We start from the raw sequence: 11,020 nt of genomic DNA on the forward strand, positions 1-11,020 counted from the left end.
ATTTTTATGATATTTTTAATGTAATTTAATTTTAACATGGTTTCAAGTTGAGCAAAAATTTTATTTTCTGTGTGCCTCCAATATTTTCTACTAGCATTCTTCCTATTCTTTTCCATGGGTTTTGAAGCCGTATGAGTTTTCCTTGCCTAAATTTTGAATGTGAGTGAGACAATACAGCTAACAGACTAACTAGTTTTGAAATATTTTGAAAATTTCAATTTTATTTATTGTTGGTTAGGGTTTATTTGTTTGTTTTCATGATCTCTTTCATTTGTTTCTTTTTTGGTCAGAATTAGCTGATCTCAAATTGGTAAACATAGCTAAGGCTGAAAAAATAATACTTTATTTTGTGTATGCGTTAGTTAACATCTCTCTCATTGCTCAGACAAAATGCCTGAAACCCAAAATTAAGGAAGGAAAGGTTTATTTAGCTCACAGTTTGTAGATGTTTCAGTCTGTAATCAGCTAGCTCCAAGGCATGGTGGCAGGGCACAGGGGCAACACTTCAAGATGGCAGAAGACAGCAAATGCAGCCAGAGCAAATAGGGAGAAGAGCAAGCCTCTTTTCTTCCCTTATATTGTAAACAGGCCCTCCACCCTAGGGTGGATGCAGTCACACCATCTCAGTGCCCTCCACTTGCACAGACTGAGGATGTTTACAAAATGAGGACCTTGACCACCAGCTGAGTTGCTTAGTTAAATTTCTAAACTTCTCAAGTTGACACAATGTATAAATAACAGACATATTAGCACATAGAATCACCACTGTTTCACACATAAAAACAATAGAAATTACTATTGTTTCTTCAAAAACTGCTTAACTAAAATAGCAAAGGTTTGATTATCAAAATAAATAAAATATTTCAAAGAATGTATTTTTGTTAGGTTCTCTCAGTGTTATATTTTTGTCTGAGTATGAGAATTGATGAACAAATGCAGAAAATTCTAATCCAGGGAGCAATAATTTGTTTTACAATATCTACTGACAAGAATATATTTTTTTCAATAATGTCATCTTATAATTGATAATGATTAATTACTACTGTATCTTTGGCCCCATTTTTTTTTGGCTGAATAGTACAAAAATAATCTACAAGTCATGTTTTTCTTGAAAAATGGGCCTTCCAAATGCAAAGCCTTACACTTTGCATTGTTACAGGTAGAAAAGAAAAAAAGGAAAAAAATCTTATTTACCTCACGAAAGTATTTTAATTTTAAGGGAATGTAGCATACTTTGCAGAACGAGGATTTAAAAGAAAAAGCCAGCATATGATAACAGAGAATGAGAATAATTTTTCAATAGCAAAAGCCTCTGCTTACTGTAAGAACCATTATAATTATGATTGCTATACAAACTATTTAGAATTTCCTAAAATTACAGAAAAATTTCACAAAGTTATGCTAATAATTATTGTTTTGGAATACTTACAGTAAAAGATGGAGACTTTAAAAACAGCTTCAGACCTACACACTGTCTTAATTTTGGGGACGTGTTCTCAGACGTTATCATTACTTCTATTTTTTTCCTTCACCAGTCTTTGCAAGGGTCACATGTAAAAATTTGATTGCAAGATCTACATTTTTAAAATCTGATTTTCTAGATCACTAATTTAAAATCTGGTAAAAAGGAGTGTGCATGAAAATTTGGTTAAGCCATGAAAATCTCATCTCTGATATATACAGTACTTGCATCCAGAAATCTGAGGTTTGTTTAATGCTTAGCACTTAAATCTTTCTACAGATTATTGGTCTTCCCACTTCAGAAGATAATGAATTTGTGCATTGTCCTGTGCTTGTCAAATATAAAAATGCAATGAAAAGTATTTGTTTGTGAATTAGTAATATTTTAGTCCGTGTGTGTTTTACAAACTCTTTTCAGAAAGATGATTATTATGGCCCAACAGTATGTGCTCTATGTGTCTATATGTAAATTTTTTTCTAGAAATTTCAACTTTATGTACAAATGAAAATTTTCAATAGCTTTGTAAAAATAAAATATATTTGTTGTTAAAATATGCTGTCAGTAAGGTATTTGGCACACTTCTGTTTTTAATTAGGTGCAACAAATTTTTGTCATATTTTTGTAAATGGAAATAGGAGACGGTATAAATAAAAGTTTACATAAAATACCCGAGAATTATTCCTTGCTTCCTGCCTTTGTGTTAATATGGTAAATCGCTGGGCTGAGGGTTTAGCTCAGTGGCACAGTGCCTGCTTGGCAAGCGCAAAGTCGTGAGTTTGATTCCGGGTACCAGAAAAAAAAAAAAAAATGGTAAATTGCATTCTAAAATTAGTCACTAAAGATCAACAATACTGTATACGTGTCTTCATTCTTCTCCTTGCTTAGCCTCTCTCTTTCCTAATGTCTCCCAAATGTTAGCGTGACAAAGTTAAAATAACCTTTCAGAGTTCCAGTGCAATAGTAAATCCTCACAAAAACTAATTCCTATAATTATAGTCTACTAGGCTTCCTTCAGAAGATTTATCACTAACTCAAAATAATTTTTGTTTTGCTCGTGTGCTTATGATATTTTTTGAAAGGTGCCCTATAAATGACTTTTCTTTGTTTATATAACGCATAATATACCGCTAGTTTAATCTTGGAATCCAATACTCTGTTATGACATTTTTCTAGATGTCCTCTCAAAGCTTCATGCATTCATAGGTGGAGCTTTGGAGTGGGGACTGGATTTTGGGAGCGTAATACTCGTCAGTGTGCATTAGTCCACTGATGGTTTATAGCTAAGTGTGATGCTGGCAACTGAAGCCTGGTGGGTGGAGGTGGGTGACTGGCACCCTGGGCTGGCAGGACCCTCCTCCCTTGATCTCTCTCTTCTCTGCTTGCCCTGATGTGACATGATGTCATTCTCCTCTACTGTGCCACCTTGCCTTGGAACTAGCCAATGACTACTAAAACCTCTGCAAACTTTGAACCATAGTAAGCCTTTTCTCCTTTAAATTGTGAATGCTGAGTATTTGGTTTCAGAACAGAGGTAACTACAAAGAAACTAAGACATTAAATTGCATTTTTATTTAAAATAAATGAAAGAAGAATTAATTTCAGAAATACAAGTATAGTTAAACATACCAATTTTCTGTATATTAGTAGAGTCTTTGAACTAGAGTAGGATGACAGAAAGTAATACACACACACACACACACACACGCTCAGTTGAATATGTTTGTCTCTGATCTGGTTAAAATAGACTCTTAAATTATAAAAGAATATTCATTCTCATATTAAAAGTAGATTTTATCCTGTAACTTCTATGAATGTTACTTGATAGACAATGTTAAAATGAAATGATTTCTCTGGAACTCCATATTGATTGATAATTCAGTACAATAATTTTAAGAATGAGTGATGAAAGCCTTGACTCTGTTCTGATTCCACAGCTTGACAGATCACAAGTGACGTCCTGACATATGAGTGACATAGTGGAATATTTACATGCTTTAATCAAATGAACTTTAAGCATATGAATACAAAAAATAAGCAGGTCTTTGTGTTTTGAGATTTGGGTCAATTTTTCTGACAGAGTATAGCAGGGTAGGTGGTTCAATACAATTTATTTATGGAAATAATCCTATTTAAGTGTCACATCAATACAAAATGATGTGTTTTCAAATACTTCATTCTGATGGTAAAAGGATGAAGATCAAAGTTTGATGGATAGCTTTATTTCTATTAAGTCTTCTAAAGAGGATTTTTGACTGTTTCCGTGGTCTCCCAATTTGGAGATAATTTCTTCTGTTTCATCAAATAGTTGACATGTGTTTCCTTCTGCCCTAAACTTTCTTATATTCAAAACTATGAGGTTTAAGCCTCCAAAATGAAATCCAATCTCAAATAAAGCAAAGGAAGAAAAACGATAGATTTGCCTGTGACAGAGTAAATGTTTTTTGGCTTTCCTGTGATTTCTCTTCCCAACAAGATCCTTGGTTTTTAACTTGCTTCCCCCAAATTTAATTTTCCTCTAATGACTTCTTGGCCTTTCCAGAAATTCCCTCATCTCAACTTCGATTAAAATCTCATATCCAAAAAACTTATGCTGTTTTTATCTCAGCATGACATATTGGCACAAGTATCTTGGGTTCTATAGCCAAGATGTTTTGCCAATTTATATTAACAAGATAAAGAGAAAAGTTCTATATCTAGAAAAAAAAAAAGAGACATAGAGATTGAGATGTTGAGATGATCTTTCTGTTTTTCAACTTGCTGTCCATTAACAGTCTCAGGAAGAAACAAGTCTTTTCTAGATCTACAAGTGTGTGTGTGTGTGTGTGTGTGTGTGTGTGTGTGTGTGTATTTGGAGGAATTATTTTAGCTCAAATAGAGTTTGAAAATGCAAACTCAACTAGAAGTCTCACTCTAATCCCATGCTTTCTTCTTTTTGTTATAGTTACTTCTGTTTCTTTCTATATTTGAGACTATACACTTCATCCATCAGGTTGCATGTATGCTGTAATATAAAAGCATGGTTGTGCAGTAAGTGAGGTAAAAGATTTGTAAGATTATATGAAATCATAGAAAGTTGTGGTAAAATGACAGAAGCAGTAGCAAAAAGAAAGAGGATCAAATCTGGATCAGACAGTCATATTTGCATATGACTCATACAAAACAAAAACATATTTCTCCTTCATTTAGAGATTGGTGATCTAGCGATATGATATGATTTAATCTCTTTAGAACATCTCAAGTTAAGGTTTAGCTGGATTCCATAATGGGGAAAATGAGAAAAGGGTTGCACTTTTACAAATAAATATTTTACCTAGCAGTAACATGCATCTCTTCTCTTTAAAGTTCACTGGTAACATTGATCAAGTGAATTTTCTAACTACCAGAAGTCTTCTTAGTGGAGGGAGTCAAAGTGTGCTGTATGACCCAGAAGAAACAAGGTTGTTAAAAGAAGATGTAGGGCTGTTAGATAAAAAGGTGCCCCTTAAAGTTGAGTTTCATAAAGGTATATTTGCATTATAAAAGCAATACATAACTTACACAGAAATTTATCTTTTGTTTTTCTGAAATCAAATTAGATAAGTTCTCAAATATACTAACTCTGTTCAGCTTATATAGTTCTGAACAGTGATAATTAACAGTAACTTCTGCTTCAGTTCGTAATTATGCTCATAACAACCTATTTGGTTCACTTTCTTCCTCACACATTGAAAACACTTTCTTTCCATGCAAAACAACCTAAATCCTGTCCTACGGTAGTTATCCCTGAATAGTAGAAGAGATGCCACTTTCTCTACATCAGGTGCATTTTCTTCAAAGGTATGCAACGGAATAGAAGATATCTGACATACAAATTCCCACTTTACAGTTTTGGAATAAGTATACACCAACTGTAAGTAACATCCTGAGTTAGAAAAGTGGACTGAAGGTTCTGACACCTTACTAGTCAGATACAAGTGCAACAAATGCTGTTTAATTAGTCTTTGATATTGCTGTTTATAGGAAGCTGTAAGATGCTCTACTTCATGAATGTTTATTTTCTTCTCTGTTTTGACTTCAGTTTTTCTGAGAGCCTCTTTTCTTATTCTCATTTGAAATGGATGGGGAGTTTGCCCTTCATAAAATTTACAGCCTTATTTGTACACATTCACAGAATAGACAAGGGTTGTTTTAAGTCTCAAAAGTATATTTTTTTGTATAAATGCTATGTGTAGACATTACATTATATATAACAGGATATTTTCACAGTGTGTGCATGTAGGTATCCCAGCAAGCCAAATTTTGGCAAATGCCTTTTCTGATCAACTTGCTTCCAATAAGTTATTTCCAAGATACACATAATTATGTTTTGATTTGTTTTCCCTTTCCTAAAACATGTCTGTCATAACTTCCTGCCATATACGTGAAGGTCAGCTGAAAGAATATACTTGAAGACCATCAGAAACAATCAGTTTTGGTGGGAAAGTAACACTTAAAGTAACACCAGAAAAAGAACAAGAAACTCTAAGAGCAATATTGGATAAGGAAATCTACAAAAGACAAAACACACAAAACAACTGACTTTGCCCAATCGATTGCTCTTTAGCTATTGACTGTGTGTACATGGTGTGAATTCTAATTTGTTGAGAAATTTTTTAGATAGTGGCTTCAAACTTATGATACATTGCAAAGGAAATTCCTTTGAAAATGAACTGATTTTGTACTACTTTGTAAAGTATATGTTAACATATTTAGACATTACTGAGGAATACATGATATACAGAAGTACAGAAATAAACAAAGATTTAAAGTTTTTGTCTATTAAACATTTACATTTCATTTCTACATGTTTGGAAATTTATGAATATCTAAAAATCATAGAGGTGCAGAATAGCAAAATTTCCTACATATACTGGTACTTTTAGTAAAAAATAAAATGTAAAATACAGAAGAAACATGCAACTTTCCTTTTAAAAGTAGGTAGCAATAACAGAATTGCTTTGCAATTAACTAATTGCTTAAAAAATTAACCTGCCCACCTGAGGAGAATATAAAACTTTTAGATTTGACTCATTAAGATCGTCATTTTTTGATGGAAACTACACAGCAGAGTTTAAGTGCAGTTCTTATGGGAAGAACAAGTTCTACTGAATAATTTACTAATAACTATTATGTTCCTATCAAGTGTATTCCCTCTGCAAGTTAACTGTTCTTATTTGAAAGTATCTTCTCAGTTTAACTCAAAATGACATTACTGCAGATGTCAGTGGAAGAGATACATATATGAGCAATTTTTGTAAAAATGAAATGTGTTCAAAGTAATGTAGGTGAATATTTATGTATCTTAATGATTTTTACAACTTAAAGGTACTTCAAAGAAGCTTCAGAACAAGCATCTTACAACTGATTAAAGTATTCATATTTTATCTTTACAGTTGCTTTCAAATTATGCATATAATATAAACTATATATAGAAAGGCCTGAGAAATGCTGGTTACATTAGTTTTCTGAAATGTAACTTCCTTATCTCAAAATGAGTCACTGGCCAATTAAAATGTTAATTAGCATTGGCAGGACTTGGGTATTTTACCAGCTACCACTGAAACCTAACCTATAAAGAGAAAATTACGAGTCCCTTGTTTTCCCACAAGACATTTCTGTATTAATGCACGGCTGAAGTAATTTCCACAGAAGATTTATCTTGGTCGCTATAACTCCTGAAATTGTTTATAGTTTCTATTTTCTATAAAATAGTCAAAAATTGCTAAAGAAAGATTATCCTTTTATTATTTATATGAGTTGGGATTTTAACGAGATTGATTCTGACATGATTATGCAAAGTAGATTCTTGCTTCCTTCACAATTATTTCAGGTTATTTGCAATTAAAACACTTGTGTATTACTTTCTTCCCACACTTGAGTGTATTCCTGAGTTTTCCATGCTGAAATTTTAGTTATCTTGCTTTATTGTATCAATTATAGCTGATTTCTAACATTTGAAAAGGATAGCAGAATCACTTGTTAGTTTTAAAAAGTTTTGTGTGGTTATTTTAATTTGCTATTTATAAAAATAACCATACATTTTGGTGAAAAGAACATTTACAAATCAGTACAACGACCTGATTTTTGTGAATTGAATTGTATTAGGTACTTGCATTTTTATTTCTGTAAGGTACTGTCAAGAATGTCATTCTTGAATTCAGAGAATGTCATCTTGATGCACCCTGCATGCAGAAGCTGTTCTAGAACATCCGAAATGATAGTTATGCAGCTCTGTGAGAAGTCAGGGCAACCTCAGGAAATCATAAGACTACATCTTCAGAGAGCTAGCAGCCAGACTGAATTCTGACCTTGTGGCACTGAGAAAGATTCAGTCAATTAACTAAAGCCACAGGGGCTGGGGATTTAGCTCAGCGGCAAAAGCGCCTGCCTGGCAAGCGCAAGGTCGTGAGTTCGGTTCCCGGTACCAGAGAAAAACCAAAAATAAATAAATAAATAAATAAATAAATAAATAAATAAAGCCACACATTCTGGCACTGAGCAAGCTGCAGTTCAATGGGGGAGGGGGTCTGCCTCTCCTTTACAAAAGTTTAAAGGTAAAAACTCATCATAGTCTGCTAAGACTTGACTCTACTACCAGAGATGCAACCTGAGCAGATAAGGGGTCTGTTTTAGGCAAGTTAACAGGGATGGGAATGAGAATTCCCACATTTTCTCTCCAGATATACACAGGGTCAGATTGAAAAGCCATGCTAGAACCACTGGTCCACACCCCGCCACACACACACACACACACACACACACACACACATGCGACATATTGCTTCAGTAAAGCAAACAGATAAAGAGCAGAACTGGGGTGGGAACCCCTACTTAGGTGAATTTACTATACCTCAAAGATGTTATTACCCCTGCATTATTGGGAGGAAGTGGACAGCTGCTCTGATAGTGTGGGTGAAGACATAAGAGGAATATGACCTAATAAAAGGAAAATTCTAAGATCAGGAGAAAGACCTCAGCTCATGGGAGACTGAATGTTGGGCCAGGATAATCTCAGTGGGCTGAATGGAAAGGAGAAACCTGGCGCTTTCCATGCAGCAGGCTACAATTTAGTCATGAAGGATTGTGCTATCATGTCCATTATATGAATAAAGTAATATTCATAATCACCAGTCAGCTTTTTAGAAAACACTAAAAGAATCCTGAAAAGACATGAGGTCTGAGTTTAGAAGCATCCCTGCAGGAACCAGTAGAAGGCTAGGCACATCTGGCCCTAATTCATACACAGATTCTGCAATAGATTTAGTTTCATAAAACAAGTAATATATTTTATTTCTGATATTTTAAAGTAATCTGATCTTTCTTATATATATATATATATATATAATGTCTACTGCTAAAATGTTAAATGCATCAAATTTTCACCAGACTGTGAGACCACAATTGAACAACTGCAATGAAAATAGAAAGCAATATGTCATTCACTCTACCAACAGAAGATATATTGGTTTGCCACATCCAGCACTGCTTCTGGGGTTGGGAAGGACCATGAAGAAATGAAGGCAAGGGTGAAAATGCAGAAAACTGAGGTCGGGTGGGGCCCTTTCTGTTGATAGGAGAAAGGAGCCACCCAACGACTGCAGTGGGTTTATTTATACAAGTGGCAGGTTGAAATCAGGTGAAACCCCTCTGCCTAACAACTTGTTCACCAAGCTCACCTCAGGCACCCCATGTTCTTGAGGCTGGATCACCTGGTTCACCTTGGGCATAATCAAGGCTGGCCTTGTTCTAGTCACGCACATGTGATGGAGCTTCAACTTCAGTCACTCCCTGCACTGGTTAGTCTTGATCTCTAAGTAAATTCCATCATTATCTGATATTGGCTATTTAAGAGTCAATGATTTCAGAATAAAAGAACTGATGCATTTTTCATTCTATATAAAACTATGATTATTCTGGTAGGACTATGAAGTTAACCATTGATGTCTGACCATAACTGACATGTTTATGTCTGACCATAACTGACATGTTTATTATAGCAATACCTCTCTAATGGACTTACATTAAAAAGAGATAGTCCACAACTGATATATTATTCCAGAAAGCAAGTTATGGATTGAACAGTTTAAAAATGCTTGTACAGTGTATTTGGCTTTTTAAGAAAGTTCTACTGTTGGGATTTTAAAGTGTGTTGTATTATAACTTCTTTGACTTAGTGATATGCATTGTTCTTTCCTTTGTATCTCCACATGGCTTGATAGTTAACTTATTTTTAACATTGGATGGTAATATATTATATAAGCTGGGCCTGGTGGCCAATGTCTGTGATACAAGGACTCAGGAAGCTGAGGCAGAAGGATTGCCATGAGTTTGGGGCCAGCCTGGTGTACATAGTGAGTTCAAAGCGAGTCTGAACAACATAGTGAGATCCTGCTTCAAAACAAACAAGAATAATAATCGATTATATGGTAGTAGATATTTGTTTATAAATTTCACTATTGAATGACATCTTGCTTTTTTAAAGATGTGCAGTTTTAAATAAAGTTCATAAAAATACATATGAGTAAGATTTTGTGAGGACATAGATTTCATCCCCTTAGAATAAATATTAATGAGCATGATATTGAGATCATATGAGAGGATGTTTAGTTTTGTAATTGATTACAAAGCTGGCATCCAAAGTGTGTGTACAGTCTTTCATTTCCATCAGCAATAAGTGAAAATTTCTGTTGCTTTATCTACTTCTCAAAGTTTGGTAGTACTGTTTTTGTGGATTTGAGCATTTGTTGCACACACAGAATAGCTGTGGTACGGCAGTAAGCTAAGTTGACAATGGCTTGGCTAGAAGAAAATACTCACTGTCTGATGTCAGTAGTCTGGACTAAACACCACAGAAGGCACTGATCGTGACCAGGGATTGCCAGCTGGACTCCTAGAAATTACTCTTTCCACAGTGCTCACTTCCACACCCAGTTACTACAAGTAAAGGGGTTGTGTAGGACAGTGCATTAGTTTTCTCATTTCTGAGGCAAAATATCTGACACCCACAGTTAAGGGAAGAAAGAGTTTTCATTTCAGAGATTGCTGACTCCAAGGCAGCATGACACAGCAGGCGGTGTCACAGAGGAGAAACAGTTCACGGTAAATAGAGGGCAGGAAGACAGAAAAGCAGCAAGAAAACAAGCAGAAAACAACCATGAGAGCCCTCTCTGTCTCCCTTGCATTTTTCCAGGTTATTGGCCCTTGAATCAGGTAGCACTCACACCTAGGGAAGACCTTTCCATTATCCACTCCCAGAATTATGCCAAAGCAATCCATGGACTAATTTAGTAATCAGACACCCTTGATTCCAGCATCACACAGGCTAGAATCAGCCTCTCTGAAAAGCCCCAGCTATAGATCGAGTACATAACAATGAAGGTATTTGCTTATCTGTGCCATTTTATGATCACCATTCAAGGAACAACTGTGTTATCATATGAGCAGGAAGGAATGTTATCTTACAGAGAATACTATTTGCTAATTACTCAGTGCTTTTCAGATCAGATTTTTCCAGAGTCTACTCTGAGCACACTTGCAATC

Source organism: Chinchilla lanigera, unplaced genomic scaffold (assembly GCF_000276665.1).
Source record: "Chinchilla lanigera isolate Chin_1 unplaced genomic scaffold, ChiLan1.0 scaffold00008, whole genome shotgun sequence".
In the NCBI taxonomy this organism is placed as follows: domain Eukaryota; kingdom Metazoa; phylum Chordata; class Mammalia; order Rodentia; family Chinchillidae; genus Chinchilla; species Chinchilla lanigera.